At 40.0% G+C, this 12,541-nt stretch overlaps 1 protein-coding gene across 3 annotated transcripts in view; it reads left to right on the forward strand.

Annotated features, from left to right (window-relative positions):
* The window catches only part of ZNF652 (zinc finger protein 652), a 101,391-nt gene that overhangs the window by 43,540 nt on the left and 45,310 nt on the right, over window positions 1-12,541 (forward strand). The window lies entirely within an intron of this gene.

The following is a 12,541-nucleotide window of genomic DNA, read 5'->3' on the forward strand; positions in this document are numbered from 1 at the left end:
GGTTAGTGTGTTTGTGATTACCATTCATTCTAAGATTGAGTCTAGCAGTCCCTGTTTTTTGCATTAGGTAACTGCTGTTTGTTTTTTAAAATTACAGTGTTTGTATTATTGCTATAATAAAGTTTGGTTTTGTTTTTGCAGCCATGCATGGGGACAGTAATTGTTCTATGTGCTACACCACTGTAAAAAATTTTATAGGAGATTTAAACGTCTTGATATTGTGAAGCAGAGGTTATTTTGTCAAAAGATTAAAAGGATGTTGTTGGTATCTGGTTTCATGTTGTGTGTATATATATAAAGTGAGGTTGAACAGCAAAATGAAAATTCAGTAGTGATCTTAGTATGGTAACTATGAAAAAGAAACTTTTGTTATAACATTGAAAAGTACTACTTTATATTTTACATAATAGCATGTTTCATTTTGATTAAAAGCTACCAAAGGAATTTTGATCATGGTATAAGTGTTTAAAGCAATATTTTCTGGAATATACCAAGTTTATATAATTTGATTTTGTGCAAAATTATTAAAAGTTAATTCTCCCTTTTTGAAACATGTGTGTTTAAAATAGGACAACTTATAGGTTTCCATATTAAAATCCTCACTCTTTAGGTATCAAAAGAAAAAAAAAGAGGCAAGGCTCTGGGTGATAGTGTTTTGGATACCTTAACACAGTTTTGTGGAGTTAAGAGATATAATGTTGTTGGCTGGTTGTTCTTAGACATGCTGGATACAGTTATAAGAGAAAGGGACGAGCTGAAGGCTTCAAATTTGCAACTGAAACGCCATATGAAAGATGTAAAGGTTCCTATGTGTGCCCTGAAAGAAAACCTTATTTCCTGTGGCCACAGACTTGAGATCTCTGAAAACCAGACCCAAAGTCTCATTGTGCCAGTAGCAGATTTACAATGTAAACTAAAATCTCAACCTTGCAGAGTGTCTGCCATTAAAGTAAAGGCATTGATTGAAAAAGAATGAGATCCTGAAAATTGGGATGAGGACATATGGGTTGACAATGATGGCAGTGGGGACATTGGAACCCTAGATTCTGCTGAGTCTTTGCTAGATATGCCTTTAATGGTCTACCCTGAGGAAACAGCCCTTCCACCTACAGCCTGTCCCGAGGAAAGAGCCACCCAGTCTCCAGCCTGCCTTGAGGAAGCAGCTTCTCCACCTCCAGTCTTCCCTGAGGAGCCTGCCATCCAAACTCCACCTGAAGAGATTAACACTTCAGTGCCTGCTAAACCTGTAATCACCTCCCCTGGGGAAACAGCCTTCACTCCTCTGTCTAGAGAGATTAATCCTGTTTCACCAGATGAAACTGAAATGGAATGCCCTGAGGTAATTGACCTAAAGGATACTTCTGATTCTTTTCATGACTCACCCCCACCACTGCTCTTTTCTTGGAGACTTATAACTAGACTAAAGTCCCAACAGGCCCCAAAAGGTGAGATACAAAATGTGACCCTTCAGGAAGTACACTATACTCCAAAAGACTTGCATGAGTTTTCGAATTTATATAGACAGAAATCAGGGGCAATACTGGATTCCTGGAGGGATTACAGAAATTAATGCTACTCTTAAGGACTTGAAGGATGCAGGGGTGGTGATTCCCACCACAATCCCATTCAACTCCCCTAATTTGGCCTGTGCAGAAAACAGATGGGTCTTGGAGGATGACAGTGGATTATTATAAACTTAACCAGGTGGTGACTCCAATGGCAGCTGCTGTTCCAGATGTGGTATCATTGCTTAAGTAAATCAACACATCCCCTGGTACATGGTATGCAGCTATTGAGCTGGCAGATGCTTTTTTCTCCATAGCTTTAATAAGGACCACCAGAAACAGTTTGCTTTCAGCTGGCAAGGCCAGCAGTATACATTCACTCTGCTACCTCAGGGGTATATCAGCTCTCCAGCCCTATGTCATAATATTGTCCACAAGGACCTTGATTGTTTCTTCCTCCCATGAGACATCACACTGGTCTATTATATTGATGATATCATGTTGATTCGACTTAGTGAGCAAGAAGTAGAAACTACTCTAGACTTTTTGGTAAAGCATTTGTGTGTCAGAGGATGGGAGATAAATCCAACAAAAATATAGGGACCTTCCACCTCAGTAAATGGCTAGGTGTCCAGTGGTGTGGGGCATGTCAAGATATCCCTTCTGAGGTGAAGGATAAGCTGTTGCATCTGGCCTCTCCTACGACCAAAAAAGGGGCACAACACCTGGTTGGCCTCTTTGGATTTTGGAGACAACATATTCCTCATTTGGGTGTGCTACTCCAGCCCATTTACCGAGTGACCAGAAATGCTTCTAGTTTTAAATGGGGGCCAGAACACAATGAGGCTGCAACAGGTCCAGGCTGCAGTGTACGCTGCTCTGCCACTTGGACCATATGATCCAGCTGATCCAATGGTGCTAGAAGTGTCAATGGCAAATAGAGATGCTGTTTGAAGCCTTTGGCAGGCTCCTTAGGAGAATTGCAATGCAGGCCCTTAGGATTTTGGAGTAAAGCCTACCATCCTCTGCAGGTAACTACTCTCCTTTTGAGAAATAGCTTTTGGCCTGCTACTGGGCCTTAGTAGAGACAGAACACTTGACCATGGGCCACCAAGTTACCATGAGAACTGAGTTGCCCATCAAGAGCTGGGTGTTATCTGACCTGCTAAGCCATAAAATTGAGCATGCACAGCAGCACTCCATCATAAAATGGAAATGGTATATACGAGACAGGGCTTGAGAGGGTCCTGAAAGTACAAGTAAGTTATATGAGGAAGTGGCCCAGATACCCATGGCCTCCACTCCTGCCACATTACTTTCTCTTTCCTGGCCCAGAGCTATGACCTCTTGGGATTTCCTTACAATCAGTTGACTGAGAAAGAGAAAACTCAGGCCTGTTTTACAGACAGTTCTACACGATATGCAGGTAGCACCCTAAAGTGGTCAGTTGCAGCACTGCAGCCCCTTTCTGGGATGTCCCTGAAGGATAGTGGTGAGGGGAAATCCTCCCAGTGGGCAGAACTTTGACAGTGCACCTGGTTGTTCATTTTGCTTGGAAGGAGAACTGGCCATAGTAGTGTTTGTATATTGATTCATAGGCTGTTGCTAATGATTTGTCTGGATAGTCAGGGGCTTGGAAAGAGCGTGATTTGAAAATTGGTGACAAAAAGGTCTGGGGAAGAGGTATGTAGATAGACCTTTCTGAAGGGGGCAAAAAAAGGCGAAGATATGTATATCGCGTGTGAATGCTTACCAGAGGGTGACTTCAGCAGAGGAAGATTTTAATAATCAAGCGGATAAGATGACCCCTTCTGTGGATACCACTCAACCTCTTTCCCCAGCCACTCCTGTCACTGCCCAGTGGGCCCATGAACAAAGTGTTCATGGTGGACTTCCACTCACCAAGGAAGACCTGGCTACAGCCACTGCTGAGGGCCCAATCTGCTAGCAGCAGAGACTGACACTCAGTTCCCAATATGGCACCATTCCCTGAAGTGAATGGCAAGTTGATTACATTGGACCACTTCCATCATGGAAGGGGCAGTGATTTGTTCTAACTGGAATGGACCTATACTCCAGATATGGGTTTGCCTTCCCTGCAGGCAGTACTTCCACCAAAACTACCATCTGTGGACTTACAGAATGCATTATCCACCATCATGGTATTCCTCACAGCATTGCTTTTGATCTAGGAAACTACTTCACAGCAAATGAAGTGCAGGGCTGAGCATATGCCCACAGAATTCTCTTGTCTTACCATGTTCCCCATCATCCATAGGCAGCTGGGTTGATAGACTGGTGGAATGGCCTATTTAAGACTCAATGATAGCACCAACTAGGTGGCAATACCTTGCAGGGTGGAGGCAGTATTCTCCAGGAGGCTGTGTATGCTCTGAATCAGTGTCCACCCTATGGTGCTGTTTCTCCCATAGCCAGGATTTACAGGTCCAGGAATCAAGGAGTGGAAATGGGAGTGGTACCACTCACTATCACCCCTAGTTTTCTGCTAGAAACTGTTTTTTGCTTTTGTCCTTGCATCCTTAAGCTCTGCTGGTCTATACATCTTAAGTCCAAAAGGGGGAGTGCTCCTACCAGGAGACACAACAATGATTCCATTGAACTGGAAGTTAAGACTGCCACCTGGCCACTTTGGGCTTCTCATGTCTCATGTCAGCAGGCAAGAGAGTGAATTACTGTACTGGCTGGAGTGATTGTTCCTGACTATCAAGGGAAAACAGGACTGCAGTTACACAATGGAGGTAAAGACTATTTTTCTTGGAATACAGGAGATCCCTTAGGGTATCTCCTAGTACTACCATGCCCTGTGGTTAAAGTCAGTGGAAAACTACAGGAACCCAATCCAGGAAGGACTACCAATGGCCCAGAAACTTCAGGAATGAAGATATGGGTCACCCCCACCCCCCAGGCAAAGAACCATGGCCAGCTGAAGTGCTTGCTGATGGTTAAGGGAACATGGAATGGGTACTGGAAGAAGGTAGCAATAAATATGAGCTTTGACCACGTGACCAGTTACAGAAATGAGGACTGTGGTGGTATGAATATTTCGTTTTGTTATGAGTATTTTTGTGTATGTACATAAAGCAAATATCTTTTGTTTTCTGTCTCTCTTATCCCCTCATCATATGACATAAGTTGTATTGTTCATTTCATAGTATTTAAGTTATAGGATATTAGGATTAAGAGTGAATGTTTCCCAAGGACTTGCACCCTATTCTGGAGAGATTTCGTGCATTTCTCGTTGTATGCAGGACAGCTGAGTATCGTTAGGTGAAACATATGTCTGTTATTATGTTCTATTTAGAAATTAAGAATGGTTTAAGGATGTGTATAGTTGCCAAGTTGACAAGGGGTAGACTGTGATGCTTAGGTTCCTGTGTCAACTTGGCCAGGTGATGGTGCCCAGTTGTCTGGTCAAGCAAGCACTGGCCTGTTACTGCAAAGACATTTCATGGCTGGTTAATAAACCAGAAGGTTGGCTTATTAAATTATCAGTCAGTTGATGGCATCTGGAGCTGATCACATCTACAATCAACTAAGGGAGTGTTTTCTACAATGAGAGAATCCAGTCAGTTGGATTTAATACAATCAGTTGAACATTCTTAAGGCAGGAGAGAGAACCAGCCAGCCCCTCCTGGGGAGTTCATCAAGGACCTTCACTGGAGTTGCCAACTTGTGGCCTGCCCTATGGAATTTGAACTTGTGCATCCTGCCCTACGGAATCTGGTTTCATGCATCCCCACAGTTGCTTGAGGCACTTTTATAAAATCTCATATTTACAGATATCTCCTGTTGGTTCTGTTTCCTTAGAGAACCCTGACTGATACATATATTCATAAGGAATATTGGTCTGTAATGTTCTTTTCTTGTGGCATCTTCATCTGGTTTTGGTATTAGGGTGATGTTGGCCTCATAGAATGAGTTAGAGAGTGTTCCTTCCTCATCAGTTTTTTGAGGAAAATTTAAGTAGGATTGGTCCTGGGTTGTTTTTGTTGTTGTTTTGGGGAGGTTTTTGATGACTGATTCAATCTCCTGTTATTGGTCTATTGAGATCTTCTGTTTCTTTTTGAGTCAGTATAGATAGTTTGTGTGTTTCTAGGAATTATCCATTTCACCTAGGTTATCTGGTTTGTTGGAATACAGTTGCTCATACTGTCCTCTTATAATCCTTTTTATTTCTGTGGGGTCAGTAGTAATGTCCCCCTTTTTCATTTCTGATGATTTTAGTTATTTGTATTTTCTCTCTCTCTTTTTTTTTTCTTTGTCTAGCTAACAGTTTGTTGATTTTATTGATCTTTTCAAAGAACCAACTTGGTTTTATTGATTCTGTTTTTTTTTTTTTTTTTAATCTTCATTTTATTGAGATCTATTCACATACCACGCAGTCATACAAAACAAATCGTCCTTTCGATTGTTTACAGTACCATTACATAGTGGTACATTCATCACCCAAATCAATCCCTGACACCTTCATTAGCACACACACAAAAATAACAAGAATAATAATTAGAGTGAAAAAGAGCAATTGAAGTAAAAAAGAACACTGGGTACCTTTGTCTGTTTGTTTCCTTCCCCTATTTTTCTACTCATCCATCCATAAACTAGACAAAGTGGAGTGTGGTCCTTATGGCTTTCCCAATCCCATTGTCACCCCTCATAAGCTACATTTTTATACAACTGTCTTCGAGATTCATGGGTTCTGGGTTGTAGTTTGATAGTTTCAGGTATCCACCACCAGCTACCCCAATTCTTTAGAACCTAAAAAGGGTTGTCTAAAGTGTGCATCAGAGTGCCCACCAGAGTGACCTCTCGGCTCCTTTTGGAATCTCTCTGCCACTGAAGCTTATTTCATTTCCTTTCCCATCCCCCTTTTGGTCAAGAAGATGTTCTCCGTCCCACGGTGCCAGGTCTACATTCCTCCCCGGGAGTCATATTCCACGTTGCCAGGGAGATTCACTCCCCTGGGTGTCTGATCCCACGTAGGGGGGAGGGCAGTGATTTCATCTTTCAAGTTGGCTTAGCTAGAGAGACAGGGCCACATCTGAGCAACAAAGAGGCATTCAGGAGGAGGCTCTTAGGCACAACCATAGGGAGGCCTAGCCTCTCCTTTGCAGCAACTGTCTTCCCAAGGGCAAAACCTGTGGTAGAGGGCTCAACCCATCAAACCTCCAGTCCCCTATGTCTGTGGTCATGTTAGCAACCATGGAGGTGGGGTAGTCGACTACCCCTGCATTCTCCACAGGCTCCTCAAGGGGCACTACATCTTTTTTTTTTCCTTGTTTTTCTTTCTTTCTTTTTTTTTTTTTTTTTAACTTTCCCTTCTTTTTTAAATCAACTGTATGAAAAAAAAGTTAAAAAGAAAACAAACATACAATAAAAGAACATTTTAAAGAGACCATAACAAGGGAGTAAGAACAAGACAACTAACCCAAGATAATTGCTTAACTTCCAACATGTTCCTACTTTACCCCAAGAAAGTTACCTAATATAGCAACATTTCTGTGAACTTGTATTGATTCTCTTTTATCATCTATTACATTTAATTCTGCTCTAATCTTTGTTATTTCCTTCTTTCTGCTAGTTCTAGGTTTAGTTTGCTCTTCTTTTCCTAGATCCTCCACTTGTGAGGTTAGGTCTCTGATTTGAGTTCTTTCTTACTTTTTAATATAAGCATTTAGAGTTATAAATTTCACTCTCAGCACCTCCTTTACCGTATCCCATAAGTTGTGGTATGTTGTGTATGCATTTTTTTTTAATTTTTTTTTTTCATTTTTATTGAGATTGTTCAGATACCATACAATTATCCAAAGATCCAAAGTGTACGATCACTTGCCCCTGGGTACCCTCATACAGCTATGCATCCATCACACTTAATTTTTGTTCAATTTTTAGAAACTTTTCATTACTCCAGACAAGAAATAAAGTGAAAGATGAAAAGAGAAAAAAAGAAAAGGAAACTCTAAACCTCCCCTATCCCTAACCAACCCCCCTCAATTGTTGACTCCTAGTATTAATATAGTACGTTTGTTACTGTTTATGAAAAAATGTTGAAATACTACTAACTGTAGTATATAGTTTGTAATAGGTATATAGTTCTTCCCTATATGCCCCTCTATTATTAACTTCTAATTGTATTGTCATACATTTTTTCTGGTTCATGAAGTGATTTCTAGTATTTGTACAGTTGATCATGGACATTGCCCACCATAGGATTCAGTTTTATACATTTCCATCTTTTGACCTCCAACTTTCCTTCTGGTGACATATATGACTCTGAGCTTCCCCTTTCCACCTCATTCACACACCATTTGGCACTGTTAGTTATTCTCACATCTTGCTACCAACACCCCTGTTCATTTCCAAACATTTAAGTTCATCCTAATTGAACATTCTGCTCATACTAAGCAAGAGCATCTACATTTCTTCCACAAGGCAGGAGGGAGAGTCATAGAAAGTAGAGAGGCAAAAGAAAGAGGAAACAAAAAAATGACAGCTAGGAAGCAGTAAAAGGAAAAATAACCTTAAATCAAAGTAGAATAAAGAATCAGACAATACCACCAATGTCAAGTGTCTAACATGCCTCCCCTATCCCCCCCTCTTATCTGCATTCACCTTGGTATATCACCTTTGTTACATTAAAGGAAGCATAATACAATGATTCTATTAGTTACAGTCTCTAGTTTATGCTGATTGCATCCCTCCCCCAGTGCCTCCCCATTTTTAACACCTTGCAAGGTTGACATTTGCTTGCTCTCCCTCGTAAAAGAACATATTTGTACATTTTATCACAATTGTCGAATACTCTAGATTTCACCAAGTTACACAGTCCCATTCGTTATCTTTCCTCCTTTCTTGTGGTGTCCCACATGCTCCCGATCTTCCTCTCTCAACCGTATCCATAGTTACCTTTGTTCAGTGTACTTACATTGTTGTGCTACCATCTCCCAAAATTGTGTTCCAAACCACACACTCTTGTCTTCTATCACCCTGTAGTGCTCCCTTTAGTATTTCCTGTAGGGCAGGTGTCTTGTTCACAAAGTCTCTCATTGTCTGTTTGTCAGAAAATATTTTGAGCTCTCCCTCATATTTGAAGGACAGCTTTGCTGGATACAGGATTCTTGGTTGGTGGTTTTTCTCTTTCAGTATCTTAAATATATCACACCACTTCCTTCTTGCCTCCATGGTTTCAGCTGAGAGATCCGCACATAGTCTTATTAAGCTTCCTTTGTATGTAATGGATTGCTTTTCTCTTGCTGCTTTCAGGATTCTCTCTTTGTCTTTGACATTTGATAATCTGATTATTAAGTGTCTTGGCGTAGGCGTATTCATATCTCTTCTGTTTGGAGTACGCTGCGCTTCTTGGATCTGTAATTTTATGTCTTTCATAAGAGATGGGAAATTTTCATTAATTATTTCCTCTATTATTGCTTCTGCCCCCTTTCCCTTCTCTTCTCCTTCTGGGACACCAATGATACGTACATTATTGTACTTTGTTTCATCCTTGAGTTCCTGGAGACTTTGCTCATATTTTTTCATTCTTTTCTCCATCTGCTCCTTTGCGTGTAGGCTTTCAGGTGTTTTGTTCTCCCATTCCTGAGTGTTTTCTTCTGCCTCTTGAGATCTGCTGTTGTATGTTTCCATTGTGTCTTTCATCTCTTGTGTTGTGCCTTTCATTTCCATAGATTCTACTAGTAGGCTTTTTGAACTTTTGATTTCTGCCGTATAGATGTCCAGTGCTTCCTTTACAGCCTCTATCTCTTTTGCAATATCTTCTCTAAACTTTTTGAATTGATTTAGCATTAGTTGTTTAAATTCCTGTATCTCAGTTGAAGTGTACGTTTGTTCCTTTGACTGGGCCATAACTTTGTTTTTCTTAGTGTAGGTTGTAATTTTCTGTTGTCTAGGCATGGTTTCCTTGGTCATCCAAATCAGGTTTTCCCAGACCAGAACAGGCTCAGGTCCCAGAGGGAAGAAATATTCAGTATCTGGTTTCCCTGAGGGTATGTCTTAGAAAATTGCTCCACCCTTTGATGCCTCAGGTCACTGTGCTTTTCTGCCCAGCAGGTGACGCCTGTTAGCCTATAATTCTTGACTGGTGTGAGGAGGTATGGCCGTGTTCCCTCAGGCTCTGGGGTCTGGTTCTGAATGGAAAGGGCCCCACCCCTTTCCTCCTAGAGATGACAGACCCCCCAGGTGGAGGTCACTAGCATTTCAGTGGTCTCACTCTCTGCTTGTGGTGTCTCCACCCTTCCCAGAGTCACAACCCTGGAAACTGAAAATGACTGGGGCTTTCTCCACTGAGCCAAAAAAGAAACAGATAGTCCCCTTCAGACCGAGTCCAAGGCAACCCTCCGGCTCTCCCAGGTCAGTCGTCACCCAAAGCCTCTGTCTGTTTTTTGGGGCTGCGTACCTGTAGTGAGCAGTTCACACTCGCTACTTAAAACCCCAGTTGGAGCTCAGCTGAGCTGTATTCACTTCCTGGGAGAGAGCTTCTCTGTGGCATCACGAGGCTTTGCAGCTCGGGCTATGGGGGTGGGGGTCTCCCGACCTGGTTCCGCAGGTTTTACTTACAGATTTTATGCTGTGTTCTCGGGCATTCCTCCCAATTCAGGCTGGTGTATGATGAATGGATGGTCTCGTTTGTCCCCCCGCAGTTATTCTGGATTATTTACTAGTTGTTTCTGGTTTTTTGTAGTTGTTCCAGGGGGACTACTTAGCTTCCACTCCTCTCTATGCTGCCATCTTGCCCGAGTCCTTGTGTATGCATTTTTATTCAGCTCAAGCTATTTCCTAATTTCCCTTGTGATTTCTTCTTTGACTCTTTTATTGTTTAAGAATGCTTTGTTTAATTCCCATGTATTTGTGAATTTTCCAGTTCTTTCTCTATTATTGATTTCTAGGTTTGTTCCATTGTGGTTGGAGAAGATACATGGAATGAGTTCAGTATTTTAGGATTTATCAAGACTTGTTTTGTGACCTACCATATGGTCTCTCCTGAAGAATGATCCATGTACACTTGAGAAGAATGTGTATTCAGCTGCTGCTGATAGAGTGAAATGTTCTGTAACTATCTGTTAGGTCTCATTGGTTTAGAGTATTATTCTAGTCTTCTATTTCTTTATTGATCTTCTGTCTAGATGTTCTATCTATTCAAAATGGTGTAGTGAAGTCTTCTGCTATTAACATATAACTGTCTATTTCTCCCTTCAAAGTTGTCAGTATTTGCTTTCATATATTTTGGGGCTCTGCCATTAGTTGCATATATATTTATAATTGCTATGTTTTCTTGTTGAATTGACCCCTTTGTCAGTATGATTTTCTTTGTCCCTTGTAATGGTTTTTTACTTAAACCTGTTTTATCTGAAGTTAGTATAGCTACCCCTGCTCTCTTTTGGTTACTATTTCTGTGGTATATTTTTTCCATCCTTTTTCTTTTAATCTACTTGTGTCTTTGAATTTGAGGTGAGTCTTGTAAACAGCATATAGTTGGATCATGCTTTTTTATCCATTCTGCTAGTCTACCTTTTGACTGAAAAGTTAAATCCATTTACATTTAAGGTAACTACTGATAATGCAGGATTTTCTTCTGCTATTTTGCTGTTTGGTTTTTTTAAGTCTTATACCTTTTTTGTCTCTCGGTTCTTTCATTAATGCTTACTTTCACATTTATTTGATTTTTTTATTTTTATTTTTATTTATTTATTTATTTATTTTTGTATTGTACCATTTTGGGTCCCTTCTCATTTCTTTCTGTATATATTTTTCATATATTTTCTTTTTGGTTACCATGGGACTTAAATTTAATATCCTAAATCTGTAACAATCACACTTGATTTGATACCAATTTAAGTTCAATAGCAGATACATAACAATGTTCCTATATCTCTCCATCCCCTACCTTTTATTGTATTTGTTACAAATTATATCTTTATACATTGTATGTCCCAAACCACAGATTTGTCATTATTTTTTATGCATTTGCATTTTAGAACCTGTAAGAAGTTAAAAAAAAAAATGGTGTTACATACCCAAATATAGTATTGACACTTATAATTACCTATATGGTTACCTTTATTGGTGATCTTTACTTCTTTATGCCACTTTGATCCGCTCTCTACTGTCCTTTTCTTCCAATCTGAAGAACTCCCTTTAGCATTGCTTGTAGTGTGGATCTAGTGGTTATTAACTCCCCCAATTTTTGTTTATCTAGGGATGTCTTAATGTGTTCCTGGTTTTTGAATTAGTCTTGTAGGATTAAAATTCTTGGATCATGATTGTTTTCTTTAAGCATTTTAAATATTCTGTCTCACTGCCTTCTTGCCTCCATGGTTTCTGATGAGACATCAATATTTACTCTTATTGGGACTCCCTTGTATATAGCACTTTGCTTTTCTCTTACAACTTTAAGAACTTTATCCTTGTCTCTTGCATTCAACAGTTTGACTACCATGTGTCTGGGTATGGTTCCCTTTGAGTTTTATCTTGTTTAGGGTTCACTGGGCTTCTTGAATGTGCATATTCATATCTGTCATTAAATTTGGGAAGTTTTGTGCCATTATTTCTTTGAAAATTCCTTCTGCCCTTTCCCTTTCTTCTGCCTCTGGGGCTCTCATAATGCAAAAATTGTATTTTGGGATGTATGATGGTGTCTAACAGGTCTCTTAGGCACCGTTGTTCTTAATTCTTTTTTCTTTCTGCTCTTCAGTCTGAATCATTTCAATTTTCTTGTCTTCGCATTCACATTCTTTCTTTTGCCAACTTCAGTCTGTTTGAACCCTCTAGGGAATCTTTCATTTCAGTTACTGTAGTCTTCAATTCCAGTATTTCTGTTTAGTTCCTTTTAAAATTTTCTATCTTTTATTGCGATAATTATATTGTTCATTGGTTGTTTTCCTGATATTCTTTAGTTCTTTAGGGAATCTTTCATTTCAGTTACTGTGGTCTTCAATTCCAGTATTTCTGTTTAGTTCCTTTTAAAATTTTCTGTCTTTTATTGCGATAATTATATTGTTCATTGG

The sequence above is a fragment of the Choloepus didactylus genome, chromosome 18, assembly GCF_015220235.1.
Source record: "Choloepus didactylus isolate mChoDid1 chromosome 18, mChoDid1.pri, whole genome shotgun sequence".
Classification (NCBI taxonomy): Eukaryota; Metazoa; Chordata; class Mammalia; order Pilosa; family Megalonychidae; genus Choloepus; species Choloepus didactylus.